At 33.8% G+C, this 24,539-nt stretch overlaps 1 protein-coding gene across 1 annotated transcript in view; it reads right to left on the reverse strand.

Annotated features, from left to right (window-relative positions):
- Positions 1-422, reverse strand: part of LOC126971412 (uncharacterized) — a 370,061-nt gene extending 369,639 nt beyond the window's left edge. The window contains exon 1 of the mRNA XM_050817728.1: positions 417-422. The gene's annotated coding sequence lies outside the window, so the exon portion shown is untranslated. The remainder of the gene's footprint in view (positions 1-416) is intronic.
- Positions 423-24,539: the final 24,117 nt, after the last annotated feature.

The following is a 24,539-nucleotide window of genomic DNA, read 5'->3' on the forward strand; positions in this document are numbered from 1 at the left end:
ATTTTAAACAATTAAAAATATGTTTTACTCCATGAATGTACTTGATTTAATTAATTTGATTCGATAAGTAATAATAAATTTTTAAGTCTTCTTTACAGTGTCTACATCAATTAATTTTAATCTATGGCGCGACATCTGTCAGATTATGATATTATTCCGCTCGGCTTCGTGCCTATTGTTTTGTGAATTAATCTCATTTATTCGGATTTATTTACTTGCTTCTTGTAAACACGGACAATAGTATTAAGTATTTAATGTTTGTATCCGGAGTTTAACTTGAGGCGGCTAAGTTATAATACAATGCCATAGGCAGAATATTTCAAAATACTACATAATATTATTTAACATTTACTCTGTAGTTTCAACATACTTACTCTTACTGTTAGACAACCGATAAAGACAGGCTAGGAATATTAGTTTAGTGTGCGTGACAAGCTACGTCTTACACTCGCGATTTGTATGACACTTTGTGTTAGTGTGCGTGAAATGCTCAAAGTTGTTTTTAAAGCTCTCATAGTCTATCTAGACGTATAAATAATCTAAAGTCTAGAAGAAGATTATTATTAAGGTATTTTTTATGTTGAAACATAATAAAATAAAAATAAAAAAATATGTTTAGGGCTGGACCACCCTCATCATTTAGGGGTATGAAAAATAGATGTTGGCCGATTCTCCGACTTTCCCGATATGGACATAAAATTTCATACAAATCGGTCCAGCCGTTTCGGAAGACTTTGGTAATCACCGCGACACGAGAATTATATACATTTGATGGTATAACACCTTAAAAGTGGGCATACGATGTCGTCTGGAAACAGCTGTTATATTTCTGAATGTTGGCCAAAAAGTCCCAAGAATAATATCCAATCCCAGAAACTAAAGAGCGTAAAGGATCTGATGGTGGGACCAATTGTGGCAATTTTACTTTGCCTCCAGCACATAATAATCTAGTTGATTCATCACTCTATTTTAGCGCCTTACAATATTTACAAATTATTGTTATTTTCTCAATTGTTACCGATTTGTCGTCACAATAATCTATTGCTGGATCATAGTGGAATGCACCTCGCACACTTAGCAGTAAGGTATGAAAAACACAAAAAAATTACAAAACAAAAGCACATAACTTGAAATATCAATGTCACAAAGGATAACCGAAGTCAGGAAAGTTCTCGCGCACGTCGTCACTCACAAAGATAGAAGGATGCACTCTTTGTCTTAAGTATCGGTCGACATAGAGGATGGATCGACATATTGGTTCTATAAAGTCAAATATTATTGGTTAGGTTCATAAATTCAATTTTGTGAGAAAACTTAAGATTTATCAATCTACATATTTTTTTTATCAAACAGCACCCTTTAACAGAGTTTAGGCCAGAGTCTACTCGCCGCAATCATCTTGTGGCAGTATCTACGAAGGTAAGGACATCATTTAGCCGCAGATTCTTTCTGTTTCTGGGACCGTACCTTTATAATAAGCTACTCAAGGTATTATGTTTGTATGGTCTAAACATGTACAAATGTCGGTCAACTGCACACGAATGGCTTCTTTTGCAAGATTACTGTCACACAGAGAGACTTCTGGAAGTCTTGGGTAGTTAGGATACCTATAAACCGAGAATACCCTATCGTACGCATGTTTGCACATACACCTTCTCTCTCTCTCTCACACACAAGCACACACACACACACATACACACACACACACACACACATTTACCTCTATCCTTTGGAATTTCAAGCTTTTTAGTCACTGTGTAAAAGTGGAATCCTGGTGACCAGTAATACAGGTATTTTATTACCTACCACAGGCACCAGCGATCCACAACCAAAACTTATGTATCCCCTGTATTTCTAAGTTTTCGCTATATTGTAATTTTGGTTGTTGGTGAGAAATAAAAGTTATTATTATTATTATTATTATTATTATTATTATTATTATTATTATTATTATTATTATTATTATTATTATTATTATTATTATTATTATTATTATTATTATTATTATTATTATTATTATTATTATTATTATTATTATTATTATTATTATTATTATTATTATTATTATTATTATTATTATTATTATTATTATTATTATTATTATTATTATTATTATTATTATTAATAAAAATAATCCGACAGATAGTTAACAACTGTAGTTAATCTACCAACTTTTGTTTAGCTAAAATTAAGTTTATTTTTTACGTCCTGAGAATGTTAGAAAGGTATAAAGATTCTAATTAATTATGCATTTTAAACTATTCTTTCAATTAGATTTCTGAACGACGGTGGATACATCAAAGGATAAACAAATTTGTTGTTCTTTTTTAATTCCGAGCATTTTTATATTTATTTTACATTTTAAACCTTCTTCTCTTCCACAAATAATTCAAGACCAAAATTTGGCTAATCGGTCCAGCCGTTCTCGAGTTTTAGCGAGACTAACGAACAGGAACTCATTTATATATATATAGAAGTAACACTCGCGTTAATCGAAGAAAATACTATGTGTAGCAGTTGGGGGTAAGAAATGCTAACCGAAATAAAAAAAATTGTCTTGTTAACCTATTAACCTATTATTAACTTCTTCACCAGCCTGTTATTACAAAGTTAGCTGTCTTTTTAAGCTTCTATGTTATGTATTCAATATATATATTTAATTAAAAAAAAACTAAATATAATAAGCTAGTGGACTTGTAAACGCTGAAGAATAGAATCTCTATATTAAAAAATATATTCAAAATTTTCAATGATTTATTTAAAATACTAAAAAACATCAAAAGTGGATAATATTTTGAGTGTCTATATTTTTTAAAGACATCTAGAAAGCGTTTTGGAATTGATAGCATCAAATTGAGAATAATTGTTCTAGCAATACTGAAATAACTAGCGGAAGCATAGAATTGGGAATGAACTGGTCAATTATTTTGATAGAATCTTAATGTGGTACCACACAGGGGGACGGAATGCAACTGAAATGTAGCAGCAAAATTAACGCTCCAGAGAATATTATAATAATAAATAATATTGTGTTATTTTACAGAAGCCGAAGACAAACAAGCGTATAGGTCACCTGACACATTCTCTTGCAACACCAGAAGAATCATTAGAGAGTTGCCGGCCTTTAAGGAAGGTGTACACGCTTTTTTCGAAGGTGCCCATGTCATATCGTCCCGGAAACACCGCATAAGAAAGCTGATTCCCCAGCATGGTTGTACGTGAAATAAAGCTCCTCGGCACTGTGGAGGAACGCCACACATCGAATGTGGAATTCGGCGGTAGTATCCAATGTAATGCACATATTAGTTGAATTATTGTCGAGATTTCATCTAAAAGTAACTCATTTTTCAGGGTAAAACAAATTACTAATATCCGTTATCGATTCGTCAGTCCAGCCGGCCATTTGTTTCCATCCATACGTCTCTCTGTCAAGGGGCTGTATTTCATAAGCTTCAATACTTCAAGAATTTTTACAGAGACTGTAACTTCACTGACGCTTAAAATGTAACATTATTTTAACCAATTATAAAAGCAGTGAGTACAGAATCTATTGTTTGCATTGTTTATATAAGAAATATAGCAAACTTAATGTGCTATCTATATATTATATATAGCTAATGTGCTAATATGTTTCTAATTTGAATTGTTTACCTGTATTGTATAAAATATAATGCTACTTAGGTACTGATGCATGCATATAATTATACAAGTTACCTGTTTGTTATTTAAACTAATGAAGTCTACATAAATAAGGCCTATTTGTAATTTTAAATTAAAAAAAAGTTGTAAGACAGGTGATTTGTATTAAAAAACGTGTCACTACTGCTATTACTTGTATTTCTAGGTTTTAATGTACACTGGAAACGTACAACTGTAAAACAAATATGATAATAAATAAATTTTAAATCAAATCAAATGTGCTATCGTCGCGTGTTTTACCGCAGTTGTGGCACTACACTTATACGGAATGTCTCCCAGTTCTAAACATTGTTGATGATTTTCAATATAATTCGAGTTATTGGAGGCGAAGGACAGAGCCACGATTATTATTTCGTAGACATTGCAAAGTCAGGGAGTAAATCATTTCGAAGATATCGTCAATTCCTAGCGAAGCACTACAATTTGAAGTAAACTCCTCAGTATAGATTATTTATTTATATTCGGGAAACAAATACTATTTAGAACATTTACAAAAATACATAAAGGATTGCACACACACCAACAAAGTTGCCACTAATGTGAGAAGAGAAATATCATGTGAGAAGTCTAAAAGGGGGAAAAACAGAAAAAACGTTACAGAACTTTTGATGAAAAAAACAAAGAACAAACCGATTATTGCTAGATTAAAGGAAATTATTAAAACAAGTATCCTCTAATATACTTTTTAAAGTGTGTGATCGAGCGAGTATTTTCGTAGTAAAGGAGTGATAGAGCTAGATCACTTGGCGTTGCGTAGAGACGTCATTTCATGTGTGTTTTCTACCGCATTTATCACGGGGAGTGTCCCGAAGAGCTGTTTCACCTGATTCCTGCCACCTTCCGAATTCCACCTTCACACAACACGCCACAAATGATGATATCATCCCCACCATCTGGATGTGTGGCGGTCCTCCATAGTGCGGTTTTAAGGAGCTTTCTTCCACCTACTACAAAGCTGTGGAATAAGTTTCGTGCGGTGTTTCCAGGATGATATGACATTTATCGTTAAAAAAAAGCGCGTACACCTTCCTTTAAGGCCAGCAACACTCCTGTGATTCCTCTAGTGTTGCAAGAGAATGTGGTGGTGATCACTTAACATCAGGTGACCCGTACGCTCGTTTGTCCTCCTTTCTATTAAAAAAAAAACTGTTGCTAGTCGTCCGCCAACCGGATAAATACAGAAAAAATCATTATAAGTATTATAATCTACCCAAAAATTATGACATTTTTAAGGGTTGGGACATTTTTATGGGGAGGAAATAAAGGGAAACGCCTAGAAGTCGTTTCTTGCACTCGCCGGCGGCTGCCGCGGCCCGCTACGCACAGCTCGTGTGTTGTCTTAACTGCTCTAACATAACCTAAGTCATAGCCAATTTTTATAAATTATTTTCTTTCTGTGCCCAGAAACATTATAAGAAGTTGGAGAGTGATGATATAAATCTGTTTTCAACAATGGAGTAGCAAAGTAAGTGTTCTATCTCAAGATTCGACAATGATAATAAAAAAATCGTTAAAAATTAAGTCTCCATACCAAAAAAAAATTATATTTTTTTATATGGATTTCTATTAGAGCATATTGTTTTTAGTTTTTAAATAATAATGTCACGAGAGTGGGTCAGGGATTGGAAAATAAAGCACAAAATTTACAGGAACGAGCTTTTATTGGTGTTTACTTCCACGAATTTACACTTCGCCGGTCTGCTGCTGTTCCTCTTCAGACGGCGGTGCCTTCTGCAGATCACACCGCACGGAAAACTCGTTCTCTTCCATCTTCTCCTCACTGAATCACTTTCCAATACTTATTTTTCTCTTCCATATTTTCCATTTTACTACCGAGTCTGTACTAGAACTGCCGTCGGCCACGTTTGGTACGGCTATATATTTTTATCCTGCTTACACATTTTCCATCCTTTTTCTCTGTTCGATTTGATCACTCACTTGGAATCTCCAGTCAATTTACAAATCCAAAAAATTCCTAACACTGGTTGGGATTGAACTCGGGTCTACAGCGTCTGAAGTAAACACTTTTCCGCTGAGCTAAGGGTATTGTTGAGTCATGTACGTCGAAGCGTTGCTACGCGACAATAATTTATTTTTTAGTTTCAAAGCAGCATCAATAATTTTTACTTATAACTGAGAGAATTGATTAGTTCTTATATCGTATGCGACTATATATTATGATATCATTTATGATTTAAAAATTACTGAACGACTACAGTGTCACAGAGCATTTTATTTGTACGACCCCAATGATGGTAATACAAGAGTTACAACAAATCGCAAAAACACTCTATAATACCTAAATATTGACTTAACAGAAAGTATTGCAAATCATTTAGAAACCAAATTCACATACAGCCGTTTGCTGCCAGTCCATTTGAAGAAATTAGTGTTGTTCCATACATTTATCTTTTGAGATACATAATGTTTATATTTAAAAAAAAAGTTCGATTAAAACACCGACTTCAAAAAACTCAAAAGTATAAAATAACTTAATAAAGATTTAATTTAATATACCTCTTATGCACACCTGATACCTTTAATATTAATTAAATACTACCTATTAGGGGTCTAAGTCGGTGTCTGCTTGTTTTGTTCTAGACGAAGCTATCCCCCTGAAAGTCACGCGTGGCAAGTGTAGGTACCTGGCTTGGCAGTATTTTATCTCTCAATATCTCTCTATCTGTATATAAAGTATGCTAATTTAATTTATACGAAAATATATGCACTAATTGTTGGTAAGAGCGGTGAGACGTTACTCGTCGTTTGCAAAGCAAGAAAAAATGCAACACAACATTTTTGAAAAAGTGGAGCACGTGTGGCATATCAGCAGTATGACACACCTAAAGACCTTGGAAGTTTAAGTTCCGAAGAGCTATTTCACCTGATTACTGCCACCGAACTCCGCCTTCGTACGACAAGCCACAAATTAGAATAATTACACCCCACCATATGGATGTGTCGCGCACCTCCACAATTGGTACATATTCTTTGCACCTAGTACAGTGAAGTGTTTCCGCGACGTTACGACATACCTGTACCCTCAAAAAAAGCGTGTAAGCCTTCCTTAAAGGACGGCAACTGTGATTCCTCTGGTGTTGCAAGAAGTACGTGGGTGGCGGTGATCACTTAACACCCGGTGACCCGTATGCTCGTTTGTCTCGTCCATAAAAAAACACGACTACCTCAAGAAATCCCCACTTTACTGTTTAGTTATTATATGATTGCTAGCGACATCTATTGTTGAGTAGGAATAGTACTAATCTTTCTTTTTACGTAGGTTTTTTCTAATAAGTTTTGAGTGTTTCTATAAATTTAAACATTACTTGAATTTTCCTTTCGGTCATAACGCTAATGTTACAACGGTCGTGGTTTCATGATATTTTCTTATCATGATATGAGTCAAATCTGTGATGAGGAGTGTGAGAGTGAGTCTAAGCACAGTAGCGCCACGCCATCTAGGAATTTCTTAAGTCAAAAAAATTTTGATATATCCATTCTCCTTAGATTGCTCTGACCTTTGGGAAACTTTCAACTTTCATGCATACGTATGTATACAAAATGATTTGGAATTTGTGCAACAATCTTACAGTAGATGCGCGCAATTAAAATCTACCAAATTATAGTGTTTAGTGATCGACTGTGACCATTCAATTTCAAATAGCCTAAGCACATTATCGGATTTGGTAAGACCATCCGACTACCGTCTGTCTACCGAGGTCTGGTAGCGGACCATATTCGATGGTATTGATGTATGATGTCGCATTGTCCATCGCACAAAATTATTATTATTACCGTCCGGACCCTAGCGAGTACAACGCCGGACCGATTAGTGCGAGGCGCCCACCGGAATGTCCGATAGTCCAGCCGTACCTGATCCGACCATGTGTTGAGGCTATTATGACTCTTATTATAGATGTAAATGTGTGATTGTTTGTAAGATAATCTTTAAAGCAGAAACTTGTCAAGGATACAGAAAAGGGTAATTTTCAACTCTGATGTATGATGTCCATGGTATTCTCAGCACACATCTTCGGCAGCACATCTCAAGAGCATCAATTCGCTGTTTCTCTATGCTTTTGATTTAAATTCAAATATTTTTATTTAAAATAGGATATGATACTATTTAGAAATGAATGCCTCAGAACAGCTGAGAAGTGAAATGTGAAAAATCACTTAACACCATGCTCGTTTGTCCTCCTATTCCATAAAAAAAAGAAGAAGAATTGGAGCAAGAAAATCAGCAGCTTCTTTTTTGCATGAAAGTTCGATACAAAAAAAAATTAAATAGCTTGACGGCGGTCGCGCCATTCCCAATCTGGGGTATCGTTAAGAAAATCATTTATGTTGTAGTTAATACGTAAGTATCCAACCCTGCTCTGTGGTTGTAGTAACCTTTACCACATTAACGTCTCTTAACAATTCTTTTAAATTTCGAAATAAATATTTTGTTTTGAACATTTTTCCAGGGTCTTGTTGTTAAAGCATATACGTCGTACCGCAAAAGGCTTAGTTACTTGACTTAGCTAAGTAGTAGGCATAATAAGTTTATGTTTGTTCCTAGTGTTAACATTATGGATTTGGCAGTTTCTAGAAAATTCACTTTTGTGCTGATGTACATATATACATAACATTATTATGAATATATTTTTGAAAAGCAATAGTTAAAATTTATAAGTATTTGTTTAAATTTTGCTTTCAATGATTCCTCAAGACGTAGTTTTTTAATAGCATGAATAGCCCTCTTCTGCAACAAAAAGGTGGTATTAATATTTGCTATTTAACATATTGGCGGTAAAATTTGCTTATATATAATACTACCTTATATCTTTTTTCTATAAGGTTAGAAAGATCATTTATGCAGATAAGGAAGAGTTACGGTCCAATAATAAACCCTTGTGATATCCCCATAATGAGAGGAGTCGCAGAAGCTCTCCTACCATTCACGTCGGTCTTCTAAATTCTATTATTTAAATATGAAATCACAAGATTGAGACCAGTTCTTTTTATGCCATTGTGATATAGCTTCATGACCAGCGTTGAATGTTGGACAGAATCAATGGCCTTACATAAATCACAGAAGATACCAAGCCCATTCTGTGATTCCACCCAGGCATCAAAAATATTCTTATTACCTGCATCCCTAGTTGAGCGTCCCCTAGCAAAGCCAAACAGTTTCTGAAAGAAATGATAAACCAAGTATCAGCTCCATAGGAATTTCTAGTAATATTCCATGGTTTTGCCATACCTGTACCTACTCTTTGGATGGAATATTTCTAGTAGAAATACTTTATTTTATTTATACGTATTAACGTTTTATAAATTAACAGTAGGTTAAATAATTATCACTATCAAAATGCTATAGTTTGCTGTATCAAAAACAGTGATTTTATCTCATAATATACGAGGAATCAATTAACAAAGATAACATTTATTTTAAAATATTTCACATCAGACTCCTTCAGAGACATATTTTCGTAATCTGAATTCAATGACGTTCTTTACGTCATTGGCTCAATTGTTACACTTATATAGGAAACTTGTAGAGGAATAAATAAATTTAAATTGAAAATAGTGAAAAAAAATATATTTTATTGTAAAAAAAAGCGTGGGGTGTAGAAGAATTATTATTTTAATAATATCTTAAAAAGCACCCCACGCTTTTTTTACCATTAAATATTTTTTTTTACACTATTTTTTATTTTCTATTTTTTAGTTGATTTTATATAAAGCGTGCTTTTTAGTTTTTTTAAACTTTTATTTATTTTTAATTTTTTAGTTAAATTTTCTATAAAAGCGTATTTTTAAAACTATTAAGTACTTTAACATCAATTCCTCCCTTATCGACTATAGATGAAAATTATATAAATTAACACAAATCATATTTTGCAAATTGAAAAATTTAATAATTTTATCAAATTAGTGTGATGCCATCGGTCCTCGATAAATCTACAAAGTTTGAACGAAATCTAGCCGTTTAAAGTGGGTCAAAATCGCGCCCAAAGAAGTCGGTTACAAACATACAAACATATAGGTGAAGCTAATATTAAGCGTATTAAAAGAGCCACGTGCGCGGTCTACCAAGAGTTCCGTACAACCATACAGGATAAAAACATGTAGGTACTTTTTGAATAGGTACTTTTGTAAAATGTTATGGTGCCATAACGATATTTATTTATCTATCTAGTTCGCAACGTTTTTGACGCTCATTAAGCGATTTAAAACTCCTGTTTTATAAAAGTTATTTGTTAATGTCTATCTATCTAATCTATCGCAACTTACTTCACAATTTTTTCTTATTATAAAAGACACGTCATTTTTTTTTTCTTATTAATTAATTGGTGCATTTTGGTGCATAAAGATATAAATTTTCTTTCTGTCCCACTCGTGAAAAAGCTACGAGGATACTTTTGAATTTATTCACAAAATCGGTAAATCTGACATTGCGCTTTATTGATAGTCATACTATACGCACAGTTTAGGGATGGATGCAAGCCAATTGTACAGGAAATCGTGACCGTTTAAAATATTGCTATCACAATTTTTTCATATAGAACAGGATCTTCAACCGGATATGGGAATTCTGCCATCATAACGTCATCGGTTTGATTTGAGTGAATTTTTGTTTCTTTCAGCTAAATGATATTGTATGTGTGTGGCAATCTCCTCTTTTGCCACTCAATGTAGAACACCCAGCATCACATATCTTCTAACATTTCCGAAAAACAACTCTTCATAATTGCATTTATTAATTTTACATGGATCTGTTTGAACATGCGCGCAATTATGGGTATGTTCCGATATGCACTGCGACCACTGTACAGTGTGACGTCAATTTAGTATACTATGAAGCCGTTCCTTTTAATTATAATGTTTAAATTATAGTGTGTAAAATTATATATATGATAAATTAAGCCAGTTATATCGGTTACTATTTAAAACGGAACGCAATCCTGTATAATGTCAGCCGCATTTTTTGACGCAGCATTCAAATGAGTGTATTAAAGTTTTCTAGTTTATTAAAAAAAAAACAGTTGTTGGAGTACTGTCAAATTAAAAATATTTGTGATTAAACTGTAGGTATTGTTTATAAAACGTTAGGCAGTTGAGAGGTTTTGACTGATCACGTGATCAAAGTACTGCGATTACCTTACCTCGAAAACGCCAGTGCTCATAGTAGAATAAGGCGGCGATTTATGACGTCATATATTTCCCTACGCCACATCTGCAACTGATTATTCACTATGGAAAGTCATGAAAAGTGTTAAAAGACCTATCACTTTCCAATCACCCTTACGTAAAGAAGATGGAAGCTGGGCAAGAACTGATGCAGATAGAGCAAAATTATTGGGTGAACATTTGTCTTGCGTTTTTACTTCTAATCCCGACTTAGGATCAACTAAAATAGACGAGGTTAGGGAAAGCATGTCCTTGACCCATCAGCTGTCACTTCCGATCAAATGTTTTTCCAAAACTGAAGTATACCATGCCATTCGTAAACTAGACTCAAAAAAGGCACCCGGCTATGATCTCATAACAGCAAAAACATTAAAAGAATTACCTGACATAGGCATTATATTATTGACACAAATATACAATGCTATTTTAAAACGCGCATTCATTCCTGAGCAATGGAAAACAGCTGAAATAATCCTTATCCTTAAGCCTGGAAAGGAACCAGATAAAGTTACATCATATCGCCCCATAAGCCTACTGCCAATAGCTTCTAAACTGCTGGAAACCCTCGTCATGAAAAGACTTCTACCAGAAATCAATAAATCAAATATAATCCCTTCGCACCAATTTGGATTTCGCGAGGCTCATGGAACCGTTCAACAGGTTCATCGACTAGTCAATGAGATCAAATCCGCTTTTGAAAAAAGAAAGTACTGCTCGGCAGCCTTCCTCGATATCTCGCAAGCTTTTGACCGAGTTTGGCACCAAGGCCTGCTATTCAAGATATTGAAAATCCTTCCTCCAAACTTCTATCTATTTTTAAAATCTTATCTTACTCGACGTCACTTTTATGTAAAGCTTGGTGAAGAAAAATCTGACTTATATGACATTAAGGCGGGAGTCCCACAAGGAAGTGTTATGGGTCCAGTCTTATACCTATTATATACTTTTGACCTACCATTAACAAAAAATGTACTTGTGGGCACCTTCGCTGATGATACAGCAGTGTTATCTACCCATGAAGATCCGGAAATTGCATCCAATATGCTACAACGAAGTCTTGATGAGTTATCCGTGTGGCTGCGCGACTGGCGCATCAAAGCGAATGAGTCCAAATCTGCTCATATGACCTTCACACTTAGACATGGCTCATGCCCTCCAGTAAAATTGAATAACATTGAAATACCCCAATGCGAGGAAGTGCGATATTTGGGTATACTCATGGACAGAAGACTGACATGGAAAAAACATATTTTCAATAAAAGAAAAGCACTTGGCATACAACTCAGAAAGATGTACTGGCTAATGTCACGGCACTCAAAATTGTCTCTCTGTCATAAATTACTCCTATATAAAAGTATATTAAAGCCTATGTGGTCCTACGGAATTGAGTTGTGGGGAAATGCATCAAATTCAAACCTGGAAATACTCCAACGCTTTCAGTCTTCATAACAAATTCACCTTGGTATATCACCAACATCCAACTTCACCGCGACCTGAAAGTATCAATGGTCAAACAGGAGATTCTTAATAAACTCAAGTCTTATGCAAAACGTATTCAAGCCCACCCAAACGCACTCGCCTGCAATTTGATGAGTAAAAGTTGTTTCAACAGACTAAAGAGAAAAGCCAATCATAAGTTACTTTAGGAATAGTCGAATATATTGCATATTAATTTGAAAACCCAAATCACATTAGTGTGTGGTGGGCGAGAATGGAACCGGGGGCTCTGTGCTGAAAGTCAAAGATCCTATCTATTGCATCACTGACGCATTTTAAATACAGAAGTGTCAAATAAAAAATTACAATCTCACTTTTCTGCGAAACAAAAAATATTTCCACTGTACGTTAGATGTTAATCACAATACCTTCAAGCGATGTTATCAGAAAATCAATTCTCGTGTTTGTTGATCTGTATCTCTGTTATATCATAAGATAATTATCTAAGATTCAAATTGTGGGTAAGTGCACGATACATAAAAAGAATTGCGAAAAAAACAAGATAAACCATCTGTAGAGGAACTTGAATAAAGGCTACGTCGGGAAGTGTATTTATATTCACACAGATAATCAGGCGGCTCTTTCCGCTATAGACTCAAACTCGATGGGTTCCAGGACAGGCAGGGATCGAAGGCAATTCTTGCAAGACGAACTTGCATGAATTGGTGCTAAAAGCATTCAATGTGGCTCTGAACCATTCTGTGGTGTTCCATGGAGTCTTGTTAAATCGACCCTTGATACATCATGTTAACAAGAGTGTTATAAACTGTCGAGCAACACTCCGGCTTTAACCTAATCCAAAAGTCTAATCCAAGCTTTCAGTAAGAAATCTGCGAATGAGGCACTAGGGCTAAGTAGAGCTAAGAAAACTTACACATTTTAACGGGCACAATAACGGGGCACTGCAGATTAAACCAACACCTCTCAATCTTAGGCCTCAGGAATTGCAGATCGTGTAGATTCTGTAATAGTGCAGATGAAAGTTACAAATCCTCTCTGAATGTGGTACTCTAATGCGGAAAAATAGCATCTCATTGGGAAATCCAATTGACTTGAAATACGTTATCTCACTGCAAAATGTATAATAATATTCACGAAAAGAATCAATCTTAGCAGTGAGATACAGTTAACAGTGGCTATCACAATAGATCACATTGGTCGCAGTGAACTGCACTGAACTGTACTAAAGCCACTATCCAAACCATAACTATCTGTAGAGGAACGCCTTTAATTCAGATGATAAAGCTAAAATTTGTAGATAAATAAAACCAAACAATTGAATATCTTATATTCGCCGAATCGCTCCAATTCAAACTGAAAATCTTATATTCAAAATACAGTTTTAAAATAAGTTATTAAATTTCCAAATGTAGGAATTTCATAATAGCGCACTATAGCGGTGAGAAGCCGATAGACCAGTGCCAGTATCGAGGCCTTTGAAAATGCTAAAATAAAAGATTATAATAGTAGGATGAAACCCATTGGAACAGGAAGAGAATGTAACAGAAATGAAAGGAAAAATAAATAACGGGTGATCTGAGGTTGGGAAGTGGACAAGGGGGGGTTTTTAAGAGTAAAAAACGGTTTATCTCGATTTCCGGCGAAACTACAAGTCGTATGGAAAAAAGTTAAACAGCAAAGTTGTAGGTAGTAAAGAGTATCTACAACTTTTGATTTCACACTTTTTCATATAACCTCAAAGTTTATGTGAAAAATTTATGTAACCAAGTTTTTTGTTTTTTATTTTTATGTTTTATAAAATATTTATTTTCCACCAAATTTGCTAAAAAGTTACCTGTTCATATACCAAATACACTGTAATTTGTTTGATTTGAAATATTTATTTTTTCATCTTATTTTGACTTAAATATTAAAGATTTTGTATTATATATACTATCCTTTTTCTCATGATGCTTTTAAAACAGGATCATGGGATCCATCCATATATCCAAATGGGATATTCATCATCTGACAAAATATTAAGTAGTAGGTAGACATACTTCATAATATAATACAAAGTCCTCCCCCGCGTCTGTCTGTCTGTCTGTTCGCGATAAACGCAATAATTATTGCACCTATTTTCCTGCTGGTTTCTCCAATGGATACCGTGGTTCTCGAGGAAGGTGTAAGTATCAGCTGAACGCCTTGCTCGCCTCGTCCCTTATTTTCATAAAAAAAAAACACAAAAAAAAACTAATTACCGGCTGCAGTTTTCCCGAACCGATACGAGTTAGTTTATCAGATTCAGATACATTAGTAGTGTTTTATTTATATCAGTCATTTCTTTGATAATTATTTATATCTCCTATTTAATATGAAAACGTATAATGATACAAGGCAGTTGCAAAAATAACAAATGACATCATATTATTAGGAATTGATTAAAACGCGTTCTGCTACCGTTAAAAAGTCATAAAAGGCATTTATGTTCTCAAAATAGATTCCTTTAGAATTCTTTTTGATGTCATTTCTAATATACTAGATACTACTACCGCTTCGGAAGCAAATGGCGCTCTGAGAGAGAAGAAGCGGCGCAAGAAGCTCTCCCAGCATTCTTTTTTTGCGGTCTTTTCAATAAAAATATACAATATTGTACAGTCATTTCTATCGCTATAAAATAATCATAATCTAGTCCCAGGCTGTCCGATCACTTAGATATTCAACTGTGGAGTAATAGGATTTAAGACAGAGCCATTTTTTTTATAAAAGATTTAAATTTATTTATAGATAATGCCTGAACAGTGGCTGGGACTTTATTATAAAAGTGTATACATTTACCCTTTAAGCTATTATGTATCTTATGACGCCTACTAGAATTAGTTACAAGAAGTCTATGAATAATTCTTAAGGTTTAACACCGACGGGTTTTTCTGTCAGGTATATCATAGAATATCGAGATGGTATGCTTGCTTATTAACTAGGGGCATTACTTTTTAAAAATAAAAAATAAAATAAGGGACGCGCTGCTCATTACAATGCAATGCAGCTAAGGATTGTTGAAAAACCCAAAAAATTCTGAGCGGGGTACTACAACTGCGCTCGTCACCTTGAGGCATCAGATGTTAAATCTCATTTGCCCAGTAATTTCACTACCTACAGCGCCCTTCGGACCGAAACACCGTAATACTTACATATTACTGCTTCACGGCAGAAATAGGCGCCGTTGTGGTACCCATAATCAAGCCAGCATCCGGTGCAAAGGAGCCTCCCACTGGTTCAACAACATAAGAATAAATAAACTAAGAAATAATCTTTGGACAAAATTTTTATTAACCACAGTAATTATGGCGAACCCACACAAATTCATGAACGACTAAGCTGCAGTGTTGGACTCACTTCCATTTTTAACCCGTAGATCAAGAACCTGGGCCATTTAATTTTTTACAGAATACACACATCAAAAAAATCTAAGCAACATGCATGATATTACAAATTAACCGTTAATATTAATTAATTTCTAAGTCTTTATTCACTCAAATTGCAAAGGTATGTAAACGTTTTTGTTATTGATGACATACTGGCTGGTTGTAAAAAATCGATCGTTTTGTTTTTTTCTTAAAATTAAATGAAAGGGAATTTGTTTGATATTAAGTGCGTTTTTATTGCTACGTCTTTATTTTATAATTTTAGTCTTAATTTTATAATTTTACCATCCATTCAAATAAAGATGGTAAAATTATAAAATCTTAGTCTTGATTTTATAATTTTACCATCCATTCAAATAAAGTTAGCGACAAAATTTTATTCTTAGATATTCTTTACGTCATGGAGCGACGTCATTTGACGGCAAATGAAATCCAAAGAGCTGTAGGGATGTTGCAAGCGGCAAGTTATCAATCTCAGGTATCTCTGCATTTTAGCAATAATTGAAGTGTTATTTGTCAAATCAAATCAAATCAAAACGTTTATTGAACTCATAACATTGATTTACAATGGCTTAAGTTCAGTCATACACTAAATTTCATAATAATAAATAAATAATATCAAACAGATAAAATTAAAATCAAACAAATCAAATAAGTAATATAAATAACATCAAACAATTAAAATCACATAAAACAAATCACACTTAAGTAGATCAATTCAATTCCAGGCTACTTTATCATTTAAATAATCTTGGATATTGTAATGTGTGCCATATAAAGTACCAGCCACTGTTCAGGCACCATCCATAAATAAATTTTGATGTTTTTTTTTATGGAATAGGAGGACAAACTAGCGTACAGGTCACCTGGTGTTAAGTGATCACCGCCGCCCACATTCTCTTGCAACACCACAGGAATCACAGGAGCATTGCCAGCCTTTAAGGAAGGTGTTAACAAAAATCTTATAGATTTGATGGGAAAAAGATGTCACTGTGTGGTAGTCCCGAAATTACAATAGAAGAAAAGAGGAAGAAACGAAAAAGTATTTGAATTAAAAAAAGCTGTTCACAGTATCTTATAAAAGACCCAGGACAAACCATAGAAAAAATTTAAGCCAGAGGTAAGACGTAACTGATATCTATGAGTTGAAGGATTAAGGGAATATTCAAGTTACAACAACTCCATTTATTATATGGGTATCAAAATTATAATATACCCAAGGCTACTTTTACTATGAATTCTGTTAATATAATAATTTCAATAATTGATGTCATAGCACCATATCTTGCAATAGTCTTTAATAATTTTATTAATCATGGCGTGTTTGACCAGATCTTCTGAAAAATAGTAAAATTACACCAATATTTAAGTTGGGATGCTCTTCTGACCCGAATAACTATCGTCCTGTGTCGGTTTTTCCGACCTTTGTTAAATTAAAAAAAAAAAAAATTAAGCCACATGCTTACTTACTTTAACTCTCATAAGTTACTTCATTTAAAACTATTTGGCTTTACTAGGGGACTTTCAACAACAGATGCAGGTGTTGAGCTTATCAAGAATATTTTTGATGCCTGGGAGGAATCGCGAAATGCACTTGGCATCTTCTGTGATTTATCCAAGGCTTTTGATTGTGTTCAACATTCAACGCTGGTCAGGACTCTATGTCAATATGGCATAAACGGAACTGCACTCGATCTTCCGATTTCATATCTAAATAATAGAATTCAGAAGGTCGACGTGAATGGCAGGAGATCTCCTAGGACTCCTCTCAGTATGGGGGTACCACAAGAGTCTATTCTCGGACCGTTCCTCTTCCTTATCTATATAAATGATCTTCCTAATCTTATAGAGAAAAATATAAGGTAGTATTGTTTGCGGACGACACTTCACTGATTTTCAAACTGAAACTAAAATATGTATGACGAAGTGAACGATATTCTATCTAACATCGTGTCCTGGTTTACCGCTAATAACCTATTGTTAAATAGCAAGAAAACGAAATATATAAAATTTACCGTACCAAATGTAAAAAATGTTGATGCGAGTGTTTTGTTAAACGGAGAGGTAAGGACCCCCATATTGAAGGATTGGCGAACAGACCTAGTTCTGCAGCATACGCGGTTAAAATTATTAGACAATTAAATAACATAGATACGGCGCGACTAGTATACTTTAGCTATTTCCATAGTATTATGTGCTATGGTATATTACAATGGGGCAACGCTGCCGATATTAATAGAATATTTGTGCTGCAGAAAAGGGCTATTCGCGCTATTTATAACCTAGGTCCTATAGAATCATTGAGAGCAAAATTCAAAGAAATTAACATCATGACTGTTGCTTCTCAATATATTATTGATAATGTAATATATTATGTTCATAGGCACATAAGTGAATTTGCTAGAAACTGTCATAACCAGGAACAGACATAAGCTTATAATGCCTACTACTCGGCTAAGTCGAGTCTTTTGTGGAGCGATGTATATGCTTTTACAACAAGATCCCAGAAAATGTTCAAAACAAAAGCATAACGTTACTCAATAAGAATTGTTAAAAAACGTTTGTGTGGTAAAGGTTACTATAACATAAATGACTTTCTTAATGATACCACAGATTGGGAATGGAGCGACCGCCCTCAGGCTATTAAATAATAAGTTTATTTGTACAATATTACTTTGTAAACATCTTTTGATGAAAAAAAAGCCCGCTGATTCTTCTCAGGCCTGAGGCATTCATTTTGGAATGGGTAGGTAGTTTTTTTTGACTTTAAATAAGTGATGTCACATCCTATTTTGAATAAAAATATTTGAGTTTGAATTTGAGTTTGAATGCGAATTCTCACAAAATGTATTTTGAAGTTCTCATACGAAAGTCTAGGCAGATGAAAGTGATTACTACCCTGACGCGTTCCGGGCACTCTAAACCTTAAATATTCCTTAAAAAACCGGGTGATATTGGCGGGTGTGCGAACGCGTATTTATTCGCATTATTTATTTACGTGTAGCAAAATAATGTTTTTATATATATATATAGATTTCGGTGCAATTTTCTGAAAGCTATTGAAACAATCTAATATAATAAGTACAAATTATTTGATTTGTGTTATTGTTTTATTTTACACAGACCTGTATTTCGACAAAAAGTTGAAAATAGTAATATTTTAGATTAAATGAGTTTTTTCAATGAAAACATTTGGTTTTATTTATTAGTATTTCTGGTTTTATAATCAACTTTATATTATGTTCTTTCTAAAACATAACTAAAATATACATTCTTTACTTAATATAATATATACTTTCAGTACGCTCTTATGAACAGATGTTTAGTTTCTAGACATTATATATTTTACATACTGAACGATAGGAAATTTAATCTAGTTTTTACTGAATACTAATAATTTGGATAATTCTAAATCCAAATTATCATATGAAGCAAAATATAGAGTAAGTTAGAAAATTCTTTATGTTATGTCGTGATAATCTACGTTTTCTGTTCAAATACAACTTTCAACAAAATGACAATGAAATTAGCTTCTCAGTAATGTAATATACATGTACATCATAGAACAAAAAGCTATAAAAATTTTGTTGAAAACTACTTGCACCGATAGAAACCCTTGAACATGAAGTGTGAGATCGTTTATGTATAATATAAAATATAACTATGCCATAGCTATATTTGGACAAAATAACTGCTGAATTATATCATACGATAATTTTCCAAGTAACGTAAACATATTTCAACATAATCCCACGGACTAGTAAAAAAAGAAGGACTCCGCGCCGTGATATTAGCAAGTGAAACACCTTTATTCTAGTGTGTGTGCGGTTACGGGGTATACCAGTTACACAATTTTTTCTCCCTTAAATAATCATATATCCACAAATACTTTTATATTATTGTTTTTACACATGTTCACACGCACGACGGCATTTTTAAAATATTTTATTGCGACACGAACTGATCTGTCACAGACGATGGCTAATCTCATAATGGCGGCCGATCGGCATGTAAGTGTATGCGTGGGGCTATGTATTTACACGTTTACCATCTTCTTTTGGTGCCTGACTGTTATGTAAGGTGACACGGAGTCCTTATTCTTTTACTCGTCCGTGCATTGTCCAAATAAAACAAACAGTAAAAAAGACAAAGGAAACGACAGTTCAATGTTGTTATTTCATTTGGATGGACTCTATTTCAAGTCTAATTTATATCAACAAATACTAAATATCATAGTATTATAATTATATAATATGATGTCTCACATAATATTGTGTTATAACAATAGCAACTCACTGAATATTGGGTATTACGAGTAATCGAAAAACAAACAAAAACTCAGCAGTCACAGAATAAAAGCATGCGCCTTTTCTAATATTCTGAAAGTGCGAACGTTCCGGACAATTATGGACAAGTTCGATGAATTTTATTCATGAATGAAGATATTGTTACAACAAATAAAAAAAAGAGTATCAAAAACAGTTATTTCCAACAAAACACAAAAAGTTATGGTTTCTTATGTTATTTTAAGAATTGTGGAAACAATAGATAATAATTTTCGAGTAGTTCAAGATGAGATTAGCAACATTTGGATAGTTATTGAGGTATGGTACACACCTAAAATAGTATGCAGATGAACGCTCAAATGGTTCTAAAGACGTCATATGTTTGACCTACCAATGTAGGCACTCTAATTGGAACATATGCATTAATTGTTAGATCAGACGAATTTTCGTCAGTAAGTGTTGACATCAGGATCCTGAGAAATTTAGCCGCTTCAAAAATGTATTTTTCTTCCTACATATAATAACTTATTTATTTTGAAAGAAGGAAGTATTGAATTTTCTCGTAGATTCTTGTGCGTCAACAGATAAATGCGTCTCGTTGCACAATAAGATTTTAATCAATTTCAATCGGAATATTATGCTTTATTGCGACTGGATATTAATGAAATTTCGTTGATAATTTTTCTGATAACTTCTTTTAACTTTGTAAGATAATTGACAATTATTAATTGGTGTGATTTTGTTGCATTGGCAAGAAATTTATTTAAACAAAATTCATTTGATTCAATCTTACATTATAGGAACTATATTGCTACCACGATTTATTAAATAATAGGTACTCATATACTAAGTCTGGCCATAAATTAAAAATAAACAAAATATTACATTTTAATTTGGATTCTCTCATTTTTATATGATTGTTCATTGAGTTTTCTCATTTCAGCGCCAATACATTGTACAATATTTTGCGAAATTAAAATGGAGTGGGGTGATAAAGAGAACCGAATCGCTGTGATTGCATTACACGAAGTAGGCATGGAGCCAAATGCAATCTTTAAAACTCTCCATAGGCATGGTATTAGTAAAATGTTTGTGTACCCGGCTATTAATAGGTACAATGAGACCTCTGTTTGTAACAAAAAAAGATTTGGCCGTCCACGTAGTTAGTGTTCATACGAAAAAGGTGGTCAAAGCAGTAAGGGAAGGAATTCGAAGAAATCCTGTCAAAGATTTTATCTCGGGAGTTGAAGATAACACCTAGAACCATGTCGCGTATTTTAAAAGATGACTTAGGACTTACATACAGCCTATAAGAGACGTACTGGATGACCAGTTTATTCTTAACTGACCAATATATTCTTAACTGATGATTGAAAATATCATATGGTTCGGTATCAAAACATCGGCACAAGTGTATCAACATACTATTTTTGAGAAGGTAGTGAAGCCTCTTAATGTTCAATAACCAAGAATGGTTCTTTTCTTCCTTCCAGCAAGACTCGGCGCCTGGTCATATAGCTCGCTCTACGCAATCTTGGTTGGAAACTAACGTTTCGGACTTCATCAGAGCTGAAGACGGGCCGTCGTGTTGTCCCGATCCTAATCCGCTGGATTATGATTTATAGTCAGTTGTATAGCTTGCTCTAAACGCCATGGTAATTTGGAGTCCCTAAAACAATCCGTACGATTGGCAGTGAAGAATTTTCCATTGGAAAGAATGCGTGCTTCTATTGATAACTGGCCTCAACGTTTAAAGGACTGTATTGCAGCCAAAGGAGACCAATTTGAAAAAGCTTTTAATATTTTAAATTATTTTATATTTAAGTATTAAACTAACACAATGTAAAAGTAATAAATGTTATTTGCAATAGAAACATTTTTTTCTTTGTTTCCATAGTTATGGCAAGACTACGAAAATTCATTTAAGATAATATGCTCTAAATAATAAAGGCTTTTTTGTTAATTGTTTAAGTACTTTGTTTCCGAAGATATATTTCTGAGCGAATATTTACATTCGTTAAATGAGCCTAATTTTTTGTATTATTTACTCTCCTCCTACTTACTGTTTTTTATTTTAAATATTTTTTCCTATTTCCGGGGAGAATTTAAAAACTGGGTCGACAAGAGCTGGGTACTCTTTCGGAGTTGTTGTTATTAAAGAAAACACATCGATATTTTAAATAATATGTTTTATTAGTGCTTATTCAAATTGTTTTTTTTTTAATTAAGTTGTATATATTTTATATACGAATATAGAAAAAAATATTTTAATCCCCTTTTTGACATTTCCTCATATATTCCCTATAAAAGTTAACTAAAGAGCCTATTTTAATTTCTTTGAAGTTGATGTTATTTTGTTTTAGGTGCAGTTTAACATGTTTTAATGAAATATATTTTATTTTAAATAAATTAAGCACCATTCGCTTTCGAAGCGGTAGTAGTACTTAGTAAGAAACTTAGTCTTACTATACTTAGTAAGAAATTTTAAGAAAATAAACGTATTTGTATGCCTTTTATAACACATTTTATATTGAAAGTCATATTTGCGCCATTATGACTTTAGGCCATCTTGTAGGTAGCATAATCCCGTTGCTGTAGAAATTTTGGGACTTCTGATTGTAATAAGTAGTTTTGGCAATCATCTCTTGATGTCAACCTGACCCTGCCCAAGAGTTCTGATCAGGAACTTTGACAATGACCTTTTTAGACGACGATAAGAATGACGAACGAACGAATGTCAGTTTTACAATCTTTTATAAATCGGTTCGGACTCATCAATTCTTAATAAAATGAGTTCATGAATAAGGTTTCTTTCGTGTCGAAACCCAAATATTGGATACCTAGCTTTTTTAGCGACTTATCGAAGAAAACAGATAAATAAATCAGTTGATGTAGGAAGCTTGCTTGATAAAAAGGACTCATTTGGTTACATATTCTCTTTGTTTTCTTGAAAGTTTAACTAGCTATTTGTTATTATATATCAAAAAATTACTTCAATTTACTAGTTTATATAGAATATAATATTCCCCATAACAAAAATTATCTGCGTTTATTACTTACAACATTTTAAACGTTAGAATTGATAAACTAGGATGGCATCAAGTAACCATGCGTCATCTTAACACAAAATTGATTCTAGAATATTTATTTCATCTATTTAACGATTACTTATAAGAAGGCTAAGTTTGTGTTAGAATAAGTGATCGAATTTATTTTGCAGTATTTGATTGTCAGATAATTTAAATTTAATCTTCCCAAATTAAATTGTCTTCTTTTACGAACACTGTCCCACGACTATTTTTAGTATTATTATTAAAACTTTTTCAGGTGTAACTTGGGACCCTCACTTCTGGGATTAATTACACAAATAAAACTGAAAATAAAATTTTATGTACGATGCGTGACTCGAAACCTCGAACTCTTGCGTTCCGTACGAGCGTTCTTTCCAACTGAGCTAGCGCCGCTCGAGTGACGTATCATTTAGAAAATCACAATAACACTTTCAAAGATAAATTACAAGAGTGAGCTGACAAATGTCAAAGTTCTGGGACCTCCAGCTTCCTGGCGCAGCATATAGGTCGTTGTCGACGGTTATTCCACGAACCCGAAAGCCTGTGATTGCTGGAGTGCCCCAAGGCTGTGTTCTATCTTCTATGAACGGCTTTATCATCAGGCATTGCGTAGAGACTTCGCTTCATTGTGTGTCTTCTACCGCATTGATAAATGGAGGAGTGTCCTTAAGGGCCGGCAACGCTCTGATTCTTCTGGTGAAGAAAGCTCCTTGAAAACCGCACTGTGGAGGACCGCCACACATCCAGATGGTGGGAATGATATCCTAACTTGTGGCGTGTCGTGCGAAGGTGGAATTTGGCGGCAGGAATCAGGTTAAACAGCTCTTCGGAACACTCCCCGTGATAAATGCGGTAAAAGACACACAATGAAGCGACGTCTCTACGCAACGCCAAGTGATCCAGCCGTTCACAAAGCACTGGGTCCCCGATACGTCCCGGGCACGCGGTCAAATATATCGAGCTGATACTGGGGTGCGCCAGACCAGAGATGACAGCAATACTCCATGTGTGGCCGGACCTGCGCTTTGTACAGCGCTAGAATGAGTAATACTTATTTATGATAGTGTATCAATATAGGAATCCTACCAAAGGAAATGAGTAGCAAGGAGCGAGGGTCTAGCGATTTATCAATAAAAATTAATGAAAACGACGATATTAATTTATTTATTAATTAATTTACGTCTATATATTTTCGTTGGATGGATGAGTTTCTTAAGACTGTGGTAGAAGTGAAACTTCAACTGAAAAAGTTTAAAAACTAGTATTTCAAAGTTTCCCGTCAATATTTCACATAATATATTTCAAAGAAAATACAAAGAAAAATATTTCCAAGAACAACATTTAATAAGATATTGTTTTAAAATATTCAAGAAAAAATAATTACTACAAAATAAATACTTCGAAAAAACATATTTCGAATAAAATTATTAAAAAAAAAAACA

Source organism: Leptidea sinapis, chromosome 23 (assembly GCF_905404315.1).
Source record: "Leptidea sinapis chromosome 23, ilLepSina1.1, whole genome shotgun sequence".
In the NCBI taxonomy this organism is placed as follows: domain Eukaryota; kingdom Metazoa; phylum Arthropoda; class Insecta; order Lepidoptera; family Pieridae; genus Leptidea; species Leptidea sinapis.